This window comes from Camelus ferus, chromosome 2 (genome assembly GCF_009834535.1).
Source record: "Camelus ferus isolate YT-003-E chromosome 2, BCGSAC_Cfer_1.0, whole genome shotgun sequence".
Classification (NCBI taxonomy): Eukaryota; Metazoa; Chordata; class Mammalia; order Artiodactyla; family Camelidae; genus Camelus; species Camelus ferus.
Window position 1 is genome coordinate 63,226,117 of NC_045697.1, and position 14,607 is coordinate 63,240,723.

Below are 14,607 nucleotides of genomic sequence, written 5' to 3' on the forward strand. Positions count from 1 at the left end.
AGGTGCCAGTGTGGTCAGTTTCCGGTGAGAGCTTTCTTTCCTGGCTTGTGGATGACTGCCTCCTCACAGTGTCCTTACGTGGAGTGGAGAGAGAAAGGGAGCAAGCTCTCTGGTGTCTCTTCCTGTATGGACACTAATCTCATCTTGAGGGCCTTACCCTCTGGACCTCATCTGAGCTTAATTATCTCCCAATGGCCCCATCTCCAAATGCCATCACATTGTGAGTTATAGCTTCAGCATCTAAATCTGGGGGAACACAATTCAGTCCAAAGCAATTATCTATTTTGAAATTATTTCATTTAGGAAGAAAGCATTCCAATTAGACTATTGTGAAAATGGAGTTAAGAGACAAATATGTGAGGGTCTAGCAAAGGTTGGTCCAGGTGCTTTTTTGTTCCTTCTGTCTATACCCTGGTACATACAAGTTGGCTGTATCTAATAGCAGACACAAGAAATCTTTAATCTCTGATGGATGAATGTTTGGATATGAGACATATCTGGAACTAAACTGTCACATACAGAATAAGATAAGCCCAGGAAAGCTCTCATGTTTCTATAATAGGGGCTGCAAAGCAAATTCTATCCTAATATATAGCTGTTGATTAAACAAGATTATTTTGTTTATTAGTTCTTTGGATTGGCTCCAGTGTAACTCTAGTTGAACTTATGTCTGTCTTCTTCCCTATGTATTCACCTCTATATGCTTGCAAAAGAAAAAAAGATGAAAACAGTCAAGAAGACCAGCAATATTTTTTAGTAACAAGACGGATTTCTACCAAGTATGAATGTTTCGGTCTGATCAGATAATCAAAAGATCCCTAAAAGCCAGGATCAATCTCTGACACAATTTAGTACTACGGCCAGAGAGAGCATTCTTCATGCTTTATAACGTCTAACTGCCATTTGTTCTTTTTCAACATGACAAAGGAGAAGATAACTGAGGGTGAAGCTAAAGTGTAGCCATTTGAAACACTGACCCTGGACTACCTCTATAAGAATTTTACAAAGCTGGCATTTTTCTCATAGCTATTTTAGGTTTTTGCCAACTTATCCAAATAAAAAGTCACATCTTTCAAATTCCTTTAACATCTTTATCATCCATTATTTAATAAGGACACTAATCTTGGCTTCTGTTTGGTAATATTTGTACTTTCCATATTAAATGACAAAGGTGCCATTACTGTGATGTCATATTCTATGATGACAGATTGGACCAGCATCATTAATGCCATTTTCTGATACTAATAAATCCATGTTATGTTTTATGTTGTCACAAATATATTATTGATAATCTGAGAATAAATAAACTAATGTATATCAGAATTTGAATTTGAATATTAAAAACTTCTATTTTACATACACACACAATTATTCATGGATCTGTACACATTATTTTTCATGTCAAAGGAGGACTGGAGTATTAACCAGTTGTACTAAAGAGCTTTTCAAAGGCTAGTATTTTCTCTGGGCTGAAATCAGTAGCCTTTCAGATATAGTATTCCAATGAGTATCTAAATAAATTGGTGACTGAAGTAATAATCTCAAGGTTTTGTGGGCTAGGAATCTTAATTCACACTGGAATATAAATTAAATTATGCTGTGTCTTATTTAAATGTACATAATTTCTGGATGTTGTGGTGATTTCTGGACATTTCTTTAATTGCAATGATACAAAGTTTAGACATGACTTCCATCCATCCAAGAAGGCTGTTGGGGTTTGAGGAGAGGGAGTGTTCTAATAAAGAAAATGATGCTTCAGAATTAAGAGATTTGTTGAGAAATTTAGATGCTTCTTTTGGGAGAGATCTAGAGGAAGTTAAGAAAGTTTTGATATTGCTATTATGGTTCCTTCCTCCTCCCTCTTAAACTGCACGGTGTCCTCTGGGAATATTGGGCTGTTACAGTTATTTGTTATATTTGGTGAATGCACAGAACATTGCTATATTTCTTGACTTATTTGGTTACATGTTTCTACAGTCTTTTCTTTAACCCATTTGATTAGTGGTATATATTATTCAAGATTAGCTCCTGTGGACATTTACCATTTGTTTATAAATTGAAAACTTTGGTTTCACAAGATGAAATATCAGCCACTTGCCTTAATAGTTGTGATTCTGCATAACATGGCCCCAGAGCAGTTTTTACCTATGTAATATACTTCCTGATTTCACCTGCTCAACCATGGGTTGTAGCTATGCTAATTTCCTCAAAGGCCATCTTTATTCTGGCTTCTATATTTTTACTTAAGTTGGACTCTCTACCTCCTTTTCTTCCAACCAAATCATACTCAAATTAGTTGATAATGTCACTGTCTCTTCTAAATGGAAATTTAGGTATAGAATGAACTGATCTTAAATATTAGGCAATTACTTCATATGAAGCAGAATAGAAGAAGGCTAGGGGAAGATGATTTTTTGTTTGTTTGTTTTTTTGCAATTCAGAATCTGTTCTAATGATGGTAAGGGGTAAGTATCCTAAAATCATTAGCTGTAATATATTTAACTTCTTTGTGTTATTTAAATCATCTGTTGAAACTATGTACTTTACATATTTCTTTGTGGTTTGTAATTCATGTGTAAAATTCTAAAGAGTGGCGATTTTTTAGGTGATAACTGAATAATTTATATAACTTTTAAAAGTGAGGATGAACATTATGTAGATTATATTACTCCTCATCCTTTTGGAAAGTGAAGCCCATTAAATAACCGTCAGGACTACAGAGCTAAAGACTAATCAATTATGTCTCATAACCTGAGAGGGAGTCTCCATATATCTAATGTAATTTCTTCAACAAAGATTAATAATTCATTTGATGCTTGTTCTTTTATTTTGATCAGCCAAAAAGGTATTGCTAAAGAGGAACAGAGAAAAGGGAGAGGGCAAGGGTAGAAGAGGAGGAGGGTGGTGAAAAGGAGGGAAAAGGGGAGGGGGAGGAGGAGAGAGAGAGATTTATTATGTGATAACATTGACTGTATTATGTTTGAAGTAAAAGGAGATATATAGGAAAAAATTGAAAGATTCAGCTATTAGAAAAAATAGTCTTATTTTATCATGTAACTACTCATTACTTTCAATCTAGTTCAAAAATTAGAGACCAAAAGATGTGAGAGAAAATTTACTGAGCTCTTTCTGATAAAAAGAAAAAAAATGAAATTACCTAGGATACTTTCTCTTTTTACAGCCTGTATTGTGTGTAATAATCATCAGTATTAAAAACAAGCAAACAAACACCTAGCTAACAAAGTTCCCGAGGCAGAACAACTTCGGGCTGAAAGGAGAAGTGTGAGGTGATTATAAAAGCTGACACACGAGAAAATTGTATATATTTTTGTGTAATAAATGGCAACACCCATAGGAAAATTATATTCGACATAGTTTCACTTACATATAGTTATATAGAATTTTTTTCCATATGTTTTGAAATATTTCTTTTAAAAGATTATAATTTAATTTATTTGTGGTTCTAGTCTTGCTTCCTTGACAAATCCATGTAGAGTATTTTTTTTAACAATTTGTGATGATGCACTTATCTAAAAAGAATGACAGTAAAATGCATTTTTGTTTAACTATCCTTCCTCTGTGGAAATTATCTATCTAAATCCTATGTAGAATGCTTTTCAAATTCTTTATATTCTATTATATCAAGCACCTTATCTCCTTTCCCTTTAAAAATATTATTTTTTCTGTGTTCTAGAGCCCAGAATATCAGATTATAGAAATTTTTAATTAAGCATTATTTAAATGATACAGGCCTTGTCATTCATTTTTTCCCCCAGAATGTATAACAATTATGACTTCATCTCATGCTGGGAATATTCATATAGAATTATTTTGAGTGGTAGAACAGGTTCTTATTTATACTTGCTATAGCAAAGTTGCTCCAAATATAGCTCCCAAGTCTCTTTCTAGGTTTGAAATGAGAGACATAACTGGGAAATTCAACGTATTTACTAGACTTTTTTTTCTCTAGATGAATTGAATATATATATGTATTTATATAGAGGTATATATATATAAATAACTGTTAGTATTATTATTTTTTATTTCCATAGTATTGAGCTGTAGACAAGTGCTGAATGAGAATTTTAACTACCAGTCAGTCCCTTGTAATTTTCCTTTATAATTTTTAAACACAGTAACATGTGGGCAAGTTTTTGTGGCACTCATGTCAAGAATTTTTCTGTGTCATTTAGGTAACAATTTTAATGAAAACCTGTCCAGGGGCATCAAAATCTCTTTGTCATTAGTTATGTAAGTGCTATTTATGACAGTACTGCTTATCTATTGCTGTGTAACAAATTTTCCTAAAATTGAATGGCTTAAAACAGCAAATATCATTCATCATTCATGATTTTGAGGGGGTCAGGAATTCAGGCCGGGTACAGCAGAGAGCTTTCCTCTGCTGTGTGGTATTCAAGACTTCAGCTAAAATAAATGCCCTTTCACTCAAACGCTCAGTGATTGTTGATGGATGTCAACTGGGGGCTTAGATGGAACTATGAGCCAGAACATCCATGTGGACTTAGATTCCTCACAGCATGGCCTCTGGGTCCCAACAGTAAGTGTCCCCAGAGAGAGCTGGACAGAAGGCACAAAACAGGATGGGATATATGTTGATGTGGCCATCTTTGGAAAAGCCAATCTTGTACAATGTATATTAACAGCCCTGCAAAGTTTAGCATGGATAATTTAATGAACACAGTACATACCTTCTACTTTAATTACTCAGAAGCAGTAGTGTGCCACTGATGACAAACTTCACAGACCTCTAGTGCTACTATTGTTCCTATATATAGCCTTCTGTGGAAGCCTGGAAAATACCTAACCTAGGGTCTTACACTCTAAATGGTGGCTGTACAGATGAAGAAATGCTGATAAACTTTTTAATACTTTTATCTGAGAAGCAGTAATAGTTGTCTATGTCTTTATTCTTTCTTGTATGTTCTCCATGTTATATATGTTTATGTGGATATAATGTATCTATGTACTATATGTGTTATATATAGCATGCATATATGTTCACACACACACAAACTCCATACAATTTATTTTTAAATAATCTAACAATCTTGATCACAGTTGGAAGAAGGCAGCTAGAATGACAAGGTAATAAACTCCTCAACATTAAAGTTGTTGAAGCATGAGCTGAATGGCCTGAATGGACACATCAGAGAATTTGAAATGGAAGAGGACAGTAGTGGGAGCCATATAGATTCAGTCATTAGGTGGGAGTTCAAACTGAAGCTCCTTTTATTTATTTATAGTTCATTTAATTATTGATATTAGTGCAAATAATTCTTTAGTCCTTTCCCTAAAATGGCCATTGTGTAGTCTGGAAGTGCTGCCATAACCAAGCACCACAGACTGGGTGGCTTAATGGAAACTTACATTCTCACAGTCCTGGAGGCTAGAAGTTTGGGTTCAGGGTATCCACAGGTTTGACTTTTTCTGAGACCCCTCTCTTTGGTTTGTAGATGGCCGTCACCTCTCTTGTCTACACTTGATCTTCCCTCTGGGTGCGTCTGTGTCCCAATCTCTTCTTATAAGGGTACATGTAATATGGGATTAGGATCCACACTGATGACCTCATTTTAATCTAATTACCTCTTTAAAGACCCTTTCGCCATATACAGTTAAATTCTGAGGTAGTGGGGATTAGGATCTCCACATGAATTTTTGGGGGGGAATACATTTTCACATATAACAGCCATTAGATGTTTTTCTGTTTAATAAAGTAAAATAACACTATCCATAAATTTATTCCTCTGCAATCAGTAGAGAAGAGGGGGTCAGGAGGGATTTATACATGCTTATTCCATGTTCAACATTCAAGAAACCCGTTGGCTATATCAGCTTGCATTCGATGTGTCAAGGATACATTATTGTCTGCCTCAAACACTCCAGTGCTTGGGTTGTAGTAATAAAATAGGTACCCTTACATACTGAATTCACATTTTTACATTGTTCTGTTTTCCTCTATCACTCATAAGATTTCAATTTCATTCTGGAAAATATTTGTACGATGTAAAGATTTGTGAAAATAACTGTTCAAAAGCCGAGGCAAGAAATAAATTGATATTAAACTGGTTAAAAAGATTCAATTTCTAGGAACAAAATTTTATAATAAACCTGATAACTGTCCAAATATGTGTCACAAGATGAAAGGTTACTATTGTACTCAACAACAAAAGTACCAGAATTTGGATAATGTGAGATAAGCCTGACTAAATTTAATGATTTTTTTACGTTTATAGTTTTGTCTAATGTTTCCAGGATATAGTTATTTTTGTCTGTTTCCATTTCCATTTTTTCTCTAGTCAGTTTTTATTTCATATATTAATAATTTCTATACAACTTATTAACATCTTTTAAAATATCCCAATGATGTTATCCTTACACAATATGATTGTGCAATGTATTTTTAAATTTTTAACTACTTTTTAAGTTACCTCTGAATTAATTTGGAAGTCTTCACTTACTGCTTTTGCAAATTCTTTTTTCTTATCCATTCATACTTTTACTGTATTTTCTGTTTTTGTAGTATACTGAGAATTGTCTTTCATGTTAATAAAGAAAGCAAGTAAATATAAACTGTAATTATGTATTTGAAATAAAAGTGTTAACATTTCTGAATACTCTGCACTCTTACTGTTTCCCCTCCTTTCCACTGGGCTACCACTTCCAATGACAGAAAGTCTTCACCATTTCCCACTCCATTTATTTCAGTAGCATTGTTAATGGTCTCACCTAACCTTGTTCCTGTACTTAGACATTGCCCAAGCTGCTTGTAGGAAATATAAAGCTAATCAAGTTGTGTCTTTGTTAAATGATTGGTTAGCACATCCTCGTTAACTTCAGAATCAAAAACTAATGTTTTAGAATTGCTTAGAAGGCCCTTAAGGTATTGGCAATAATCTGTATCTCTGTTCTTCAACTTCCCATGTCTTGTCTATGGCCCCAGTCATGTGGAATTATTTGAATTTCTCAAGATATGTAACTTTTCTCATATGTCATTGCCTTTTAGCACTCTTTTCTGTGCTTGGCTAGCATCTTCTCTTTCCCCTAATGCCTCACTTAGTTCATTTTTCTTCACTCTCATTCACTAGGCAAATATTTATTGTTTCCTCATATTATCTATGAATAGTATGTAAGTAAGTTATATATGACAAGTACTAAGTAACAGGTGTGAACAAGATAGTAGCAGTCCTTCTGTTCCAGTCCTGATGATTACTTCCCTAGCTGGCCTCCATGATAGCACTTCCTGTATGGTGTTGTTTTCCCACTACACAAAATTACACCACGGTAAAACCTTTGCTGTACCTGTTACAATGCCTGGACATGGTCTAGCTCAGTGAATGCCACTAATGTAATGACTATGTAGGACTGCTTTTGCTGAATGTGGGTTTATTTGTAGTCATGATGCAATGACTTATATTTTATCTGCTTATTTTACAATTCCTCTTTCAATTCTGGACTAATATTATTTCATCAGATGAGCCCTTTATAAGGAATGAATCAAGGACACTAATTCAAAGGAAATATTTAGAGGTTCACCAAAACTGGAATGTAACACCAAAATGTCATTGTTTATTTATTTTTATTTGTCTATATTTTACTGTTTTTTAATGAAGGTACTGGGGGTTGAACCCAGGACCTCATGTGTGCTAAGCACTCACTCTGCACCTGAGCTGTAGCCTTTCCCAAAAATGTCATTGTTGCCCTGTACAGTTATCAACCAGAGAACTAGAACCAGCAGATTGGCTTATGTGATTGTGGGGACTGGCTGGGCAAGCCCCAGATCTGGAATGCACAGCATCAGGAAGGGCAGGCTGGACATTTTGACAAGGGCAGAATTTTTATCTTCATCAAGAAGCCTCAACTGCTCTTAAGGCTTTTGAACTCATTGAATAAGTCTCACCCAGATTATCCATAATCTCCCTTACTTAAAGTCAACGGTAATGAACTGTTATCATAACTACAAAATGTCTTCCCAGCACATCTACAGCAGTGTTTGATTGAATAACTGGAGTATAATATATCAAAAAAATCAAAGGTAGTTGTAAATAGTAATATGTGGTAACGTCTAAAAACTTCTTTACTATTTCTCCAGCATTATCCTAAGCACTTCACATGTAGTAATTAATTAAATGCTCAGAACAACCTAAGAAGATATTGTTTTTATTCGTATTTTACTGGTAAGAAAAAATTGCAGAGAGGTAAATTTGACTTGCAAATAGATTCTATTAGAAGATGTCTATTCTACAAAGCATTTATTTTTATCATTTAAGTTTACTAGTGTATTTCAAGCCCCTATAACAGTGCTGGGCAAGAAAAATTAATAGCAACTGATTAAAAATAAATTTGAAAAATATATTTTTCTAAATCATATATTTTTCTTTGCCATAGACAAATGTAACTGATAGCAGGTTTCACCTTGATCCTTGACACTCATTCTCCAATGGAGCAATAGTAAAACAATTGTTGTCAGTCATTTTGAAGAACAGAGTTTGGGATTAGGAGCATTTGTGTGATGAGTCAAAGTTATGTTAGGAGATAAATTGATTAATGATTACATACCTTTTTAGGATAAAGAATTCAGATATAAGACTATTACTGAAAAAGCTCAACTATTAAATTTATTACTTCAGAACACTTGATACGTTGTATTTAAATGAGAATCAACATGAAGTATCATCAGTGTTATAGGGTCTGGAGGCAAACTGATTAAAATCTGGTTTTGTTCCTCCCAAGCCGTGTGACCTTGAACAGTGCTCCAACAGGGATAATAATAGTACTTACCGTGTAGAATTTTTCTGAGAAATAAAGACAACACTGTAAGTATAAATGCACGTTAATACATGGAACCATGCCAGCACATAATGTTCTTTAAACATTTGTTTAAAAAGCATTACTCTTTCACTGGGTTAAGCTTTACCAGTGGATTGTTACATAGTAAATATATGGATCCTGGATATTTGGAAGGAAAAATAGAAAAGAGAACTCTTTCACGTAAAAAAGCAAATACTTTTCTTTTAAGCTTACAATTTGCACATTAATAATAAACTACTCTGATGAATTAGAGTGGCACCTTCAAATGTACTTATAAATGATATTTATAAGTTAACTGCTCTAAGCACCTTCAATAATTTGAATGTTTTAATTTTGCATGAAAGAAAAAAATGTCTCTTCTAATAAATCTTTGGCATTTTTGTGAACATTTATTAAAATATATTGCTTTCTTAGTGCTTTAAAATTGATTTTATAAATTAAAAGACCAAATGAGATAGAAATTTAGTAAATAAATAACATGATTTTGATACATACAACTGGAGAGCAATTTACAATTTCACCGTTTAGGTTTTGCATCTTAGTTATTATGGGTGTGAAAGAAACATTTTGTAGAATACGGTAATAATAGAGAGTCATTTCATGTAATAGCATATGCTTTGTGGTGTGAGAAAAGGTTACATGGCAAAGTCAGAATACTCAATCTTAAATCTACGACTGTACCAACTTTTGCAGGTTTTGGACTTAGGAGTCCCATAGGTTTGATCATTTTTGGTGTTCATATACTTTAATTACCTAGAAATAAATGAAGGTAGTGCTTAGAACAAAACCTTAGGATAAATAATTCTTGTGACTCTCAAACATTTCCCTTCATTTTAAAACCACTGTTGTATAATCTCATATCAACTGTCAGTGTTTCATGTCTGTCTGAATCATTCTTTTCATATTGATTGATGGTTGCTGACAACTGACTTCCTCTGGATGAAGTTCTGGAAGTTCTACATGTAACCTTCTCAGAATGCCCTGATTAGTGACCCCAATCTTGGCAAAAAGGCTCTATCTGTCTAGAAAGAAATGGGGACTTTAATTTTTCAGTCAGCCTTCCTCGACATTCCCAAGTAACAGAAGACTATGATGGGATTGTCTGCGCTTCATGCAATTTATTTACAACAACAGTTCTTTTCACAGAAGAGCAAATTTAGCATATAAATTTGTAGGTTGGTGCCTCAAATTATTATTTGCATCTTTGGTTAGAAGAAATAGTGAAGTGTACTGATTTTTTTTCAACTCATGGAGGCTGGAAACCTACTTGAATATACAATGCCTTGACCCTGGCTCATGTTTTTTAAGTTACATTATAAAATAATTGTCTGCTTTTCCATAAATTTACCTTCATTAAATTTAGAAGTCAGTAAATTTGTTCATACATTTTTAAAGCTAACTTTATAAATACAATTAAATAATGTAATTAAAACTTGGGAATTTGTTTGTTTTCTTCTCTGCTTTCTCTGAAAGCCAGTTTTTCCTATCGTAAGAGTTAAGTCTAAATAGTGAACCATTTGTACTTGATGTGATTTGGAAAGCAGAGAAATCATCTTTATGTCAAATCAGGGTTCCGATAATTTTGACAGTACCTAAGCATGCCACTATAATTCAATCATTGAGATTAAAAATCAAAAACCCCTGGTAGTAAATAGATGGATTTGAGAGGAATCCATGAAATAAGTATCGTCCCTTTAACAATTTTAGAATAATCAACTGGGCTAGCCACTTACAATTCCTTCTGAAAAAGTGATTTTTCTTTGGGGTAGAGGGTAGGGAAAGGGAGAAGGGGGAGGCATTAAGAAAATGAAATTAAATTTGATATAATTAAATTAGAAAGATAGTTTTCTTCAAGAAATTTCTAGAAGTTACATTGTTTTGAGGCCAACATCAGTATTTCTCACATCTGTTCATCTACTCTGTTTTCATGACTATATTTTAAAACTTTTTATTTTTCCTGTTTATGAAAGTAAAAGATCACTATAAGAAATTTGCAAAACACTAAAAGCTGTAGAGAAGAAAATGATATCATCTGTTGTCAAATAACCCAAATTTTAATTCTTGTAATTTTTATACATTTACCTTTAAAATGGTGTAGTATATAAGCAATATTTCTCAGTTGTGAAAGAGATTTGCATTCTTTCACAAAGTTCAACATAATTAGCAAACCGTATCTTACTTTAGCACTTTTTGTAAAATTTGTCTACTTAATCTAACAAAAGTGAAAAAATATGTACAGTACTATTTCATAAAAATTGTATATTGTTTTCATCTTGAATCTCTAACATGTTTGAAAATGTACTTGTTGACTTATTAATGAAGTGGTGAGGTAGAGACTTGTGTTGGCTAATTTTGATTTTCATTTTATTTATTTGTTTCCATTGATCTTACAGTGTAATTTCCTTTTAGAGTCTAACAATGATTCAGTATTTATATCAGAAATATTTTAATGTCTCCTGTTTTAAATATAAAATACAGTATTTTATCTGAGATATTAAATAAATATTATATATATATGTGTGTGTGTGTGTGTGTGTATATATATATATATATATATATATATAGTGGTCACATGACTATCTACTAATCTATTTACCCTCAGAAATCCTTTCTCTTCTCAGAGACATATTACTAAGGTTTCTTTTAGTTCTTTTTTTTTTTTTTTTCTGTTTCAGAAAGGACAGCCTAGGCATATTCTTTGTTTTGAAAAATCTGTAGTACCCTTTTATTATCCCATTCATGTTGTGACTTCTCTGTTTGCCTACCTTGCATTTATTACACAAATTCTTGTATCTTGTGATAAATGAAATTTAAAAGCATTAAAACTTTAATGTAATTTAATTTCAAGTAGATATAAAAACTCAGTCATTTAAATGAAACTCCCAACCATCCATCTTTAGATAGGTTTATTAATTTTTACTTTCATCATACAACAATTAATGGGGCTTATTTTCTTATTGACTTAATTATTCTTTTTTTTAACTTCAGTGTCTTTGAGTTCAATTTCAAGTGTTCCAACCTCTAGATCATAAAAATTAAGTATTGATACTCATATTACCTTAAGCAAACAAATGCTCCCTAGTTTTGAAAAATATTCTTGTTTACTTAGAGCCTTTTCTTTACTTGCTCTTTTCCATTTTAAAATAACTCAGCTCTGTTTCCCTCATAGAGATCCAGGTAACTTTTCCTCTGATCTGAAGTTTATTACCCTATTACTTGAAAATATCTCTAGAAGAAATTAAAACTTCATTAAAATTGGGGAAAGGGAAGACTTTTCTGTCTTGCTCACAGTTGAATCCTACCCCTAAGTATATTTCTTGTAACATACCAAGTAGTTCACTAAATATTTATTGAATAAGTGAATGTTATCCCAGAGGAATGAGTCAGTAACTGTACGTCGATTTCATCACTAGCATTGTTTAAGACAACAGTGGAAATTTAAAATATAATAGTTTTTTCTTCTCCCAGTATGATAGAATTATTTGGTTTAGATTCAAAGCTCATGCCAAGGATAAGTAGAGACAAACTTTTTAAAAAAGAGAAAGAAATAAAATCTGTTTGATGACATTGGAAGAGATGATGAGGAAATTAGTGCTTCTCCTTGACACATACTGGACAGTAATCTTTGCCTCTTGAGTGCCACAAGATTGATTTAAATTCAGCTCTGCTTTCAATGGTCATCTATTTTATTTGCAGACTCTAGTGCTGAACAGATTAATAACAGCAATATTTTTAGGGGAAAATTGAAGAACATTGGGATAATTTCTTACACCTCTTTCTGAGATGGTGGCTCCATACTTCTTCACTGACTTGTGTGCTCCTGTTGTATTTTTGTCCTCTCTTTCATTAATGTGTGCTGTCATCCTCAGTGTTTGACTGTTTCTACATTGTTGTCCCTGTCATGGTTCTTGAAATGAGTACTTAGATCACTGATTATTGGCCATTCATTTATAATCAACTCAAATACCACTTCCAGCACTATCATTTTTTGTTTCTTTACTGCACTTTCATTCATATTGGCAAATTCCTTCCTTATAGTATTCATTTTTGTAAAATTTCGCATGAGTTTATCATTGGGAGAGAAAGAAGCAATGCATCTATATACTTTGATGTCTGTCCTTAATCTGAGTAACAGATGCATAGTGACCAATTGTTGACATACTTTGAAAGAAGCAGTGTGTGTGTGTGTGACCTATCTTGATTTGCATCTCTTATTTGTGTATTGACTTGTGGACTGAAGATACAGTGAAGAAGTACTTTTGTACTTTATATAATTTCTCACAGTTGATATGCCATGCTAACTTGCCAACTGAAATTTGAGCCATATTTTGGGGGGTATTTGTTGTTCTTTAACTAAACCTAACTAAAATTTGTGCATATCAGAACCATGTAGGAAGATTGAATATATATATACAAACTCAGTTTTATTAATTATTAGGAAAACTATTAATCAAAGCTACAACTTGATAACACTATACACTTATAGGGATAGCCGTGGTAGGCAGAATTCTAAGATGACACATGACCCTAGCCCTCATATAGTTCCTTCTACTGGGGAGATGATACAACATCACTACTGTAATTAAGTTATCTTACATGGAAAAAGGGAATTTACAGATGTAATTAAGGTTACTAACCAGTTGACTTTCAGTTAATCAAAAGGAGATACTCTGCATGGGCATAACCTAATCACATGAGCCCTTTAAAAGCAGAGAATTTTTTTCTCCACTGTTAGCAGAAGAAGAAATGAGAGATTTGAAGCATGAGAGGGCTTCAATGTGAGGGATATTTTCCATTACTGAGATGGACAGGCCATTGGCCATTGACCCGTGAGTTGCTTCTAGGACCTGAGAGTAGTCTCTGGCCAACAACATGCAAGGTAAAAGAGACCTGAGGCCTACTTACCATAAGGAATTATATTTTGCTAACAGCCTAAATGAGCTTGGGCATTGCTTTTTCCCCCAGAGACTCTAGATGAGAGTACAGGCTCACTGTCAAACTGACATTGTTATGAGACCCTAGTCAGACTCAGACCCAGTTGAGCCAACATGAACCTCTAACCTGCAGAACTGTGAGATGATAAATGAGTGTTGTTTTAAGCTACTAGATTTGTGCAAATTTGTTACACAGCAATAGAAAATTAACAAAATATTAAAATTTTAAAAAACTGACAAAAATCAAGTGTTAGTATAGACGTGGAGCAACTGAAACTGGGGGAATAAAAATTAGAACGATCAATTCAGAAGACTGTTTGGAAGTATCTCTAAAGCTGAACCCAAAGTGTAGAGCATACCCTATGAGCAGTTACAGGCTCTAGATACTTTTGCAATATGAATCTATTTGTGCATACACACACACACAAAAATACAAGAAGTTTTATAGACATTTTGACATAGCTTCAGACCAGAAACAATACAAGTGTCCATCACCAATAAAATGTACAAATATATCGTGCTGTATTTATTCAGTGGAGAGCTCCACAGCTATGAGAACGAACTACTGCTGCACATGAATGAGTTTTACAGATGTCTGTTGAATGAAGTCAGCCACACATGAAATAGTTCACACACAGAAGAGTATGAACTCATTTATATAAAGTTCAGAAATAGGTAAAACTAATCTATGGTTATATAAGTAATAATAATGGCTGTGTTTGGAAGCTATAGTAGTGATAAGGAAGGGATATTTCAGAGCATGTTAGGGTGTTGGTTTATTAATCTTGATGCTAATTAAATAGGTGTGTTTATGTTGCAAAGATTAGCAGTGTATAATTTGTGC

The 14,607-nt window shown here is 33.4% G+C and overlaps 1 protein-coding gene across 11 annotated transcripts in view; it reads left to right on the plus strand.

Annotated features, from left to right (window-relative positions):
• CCSER1 (coiled-coil serine rich protein 1) overlaps positions 1–14,607 on the plus strand; it is a 1,107,668-nt gene that overhangs the window by 252,177 nt on the left and 840,884 nt on the right. The window lies entirely within an intron of this gene.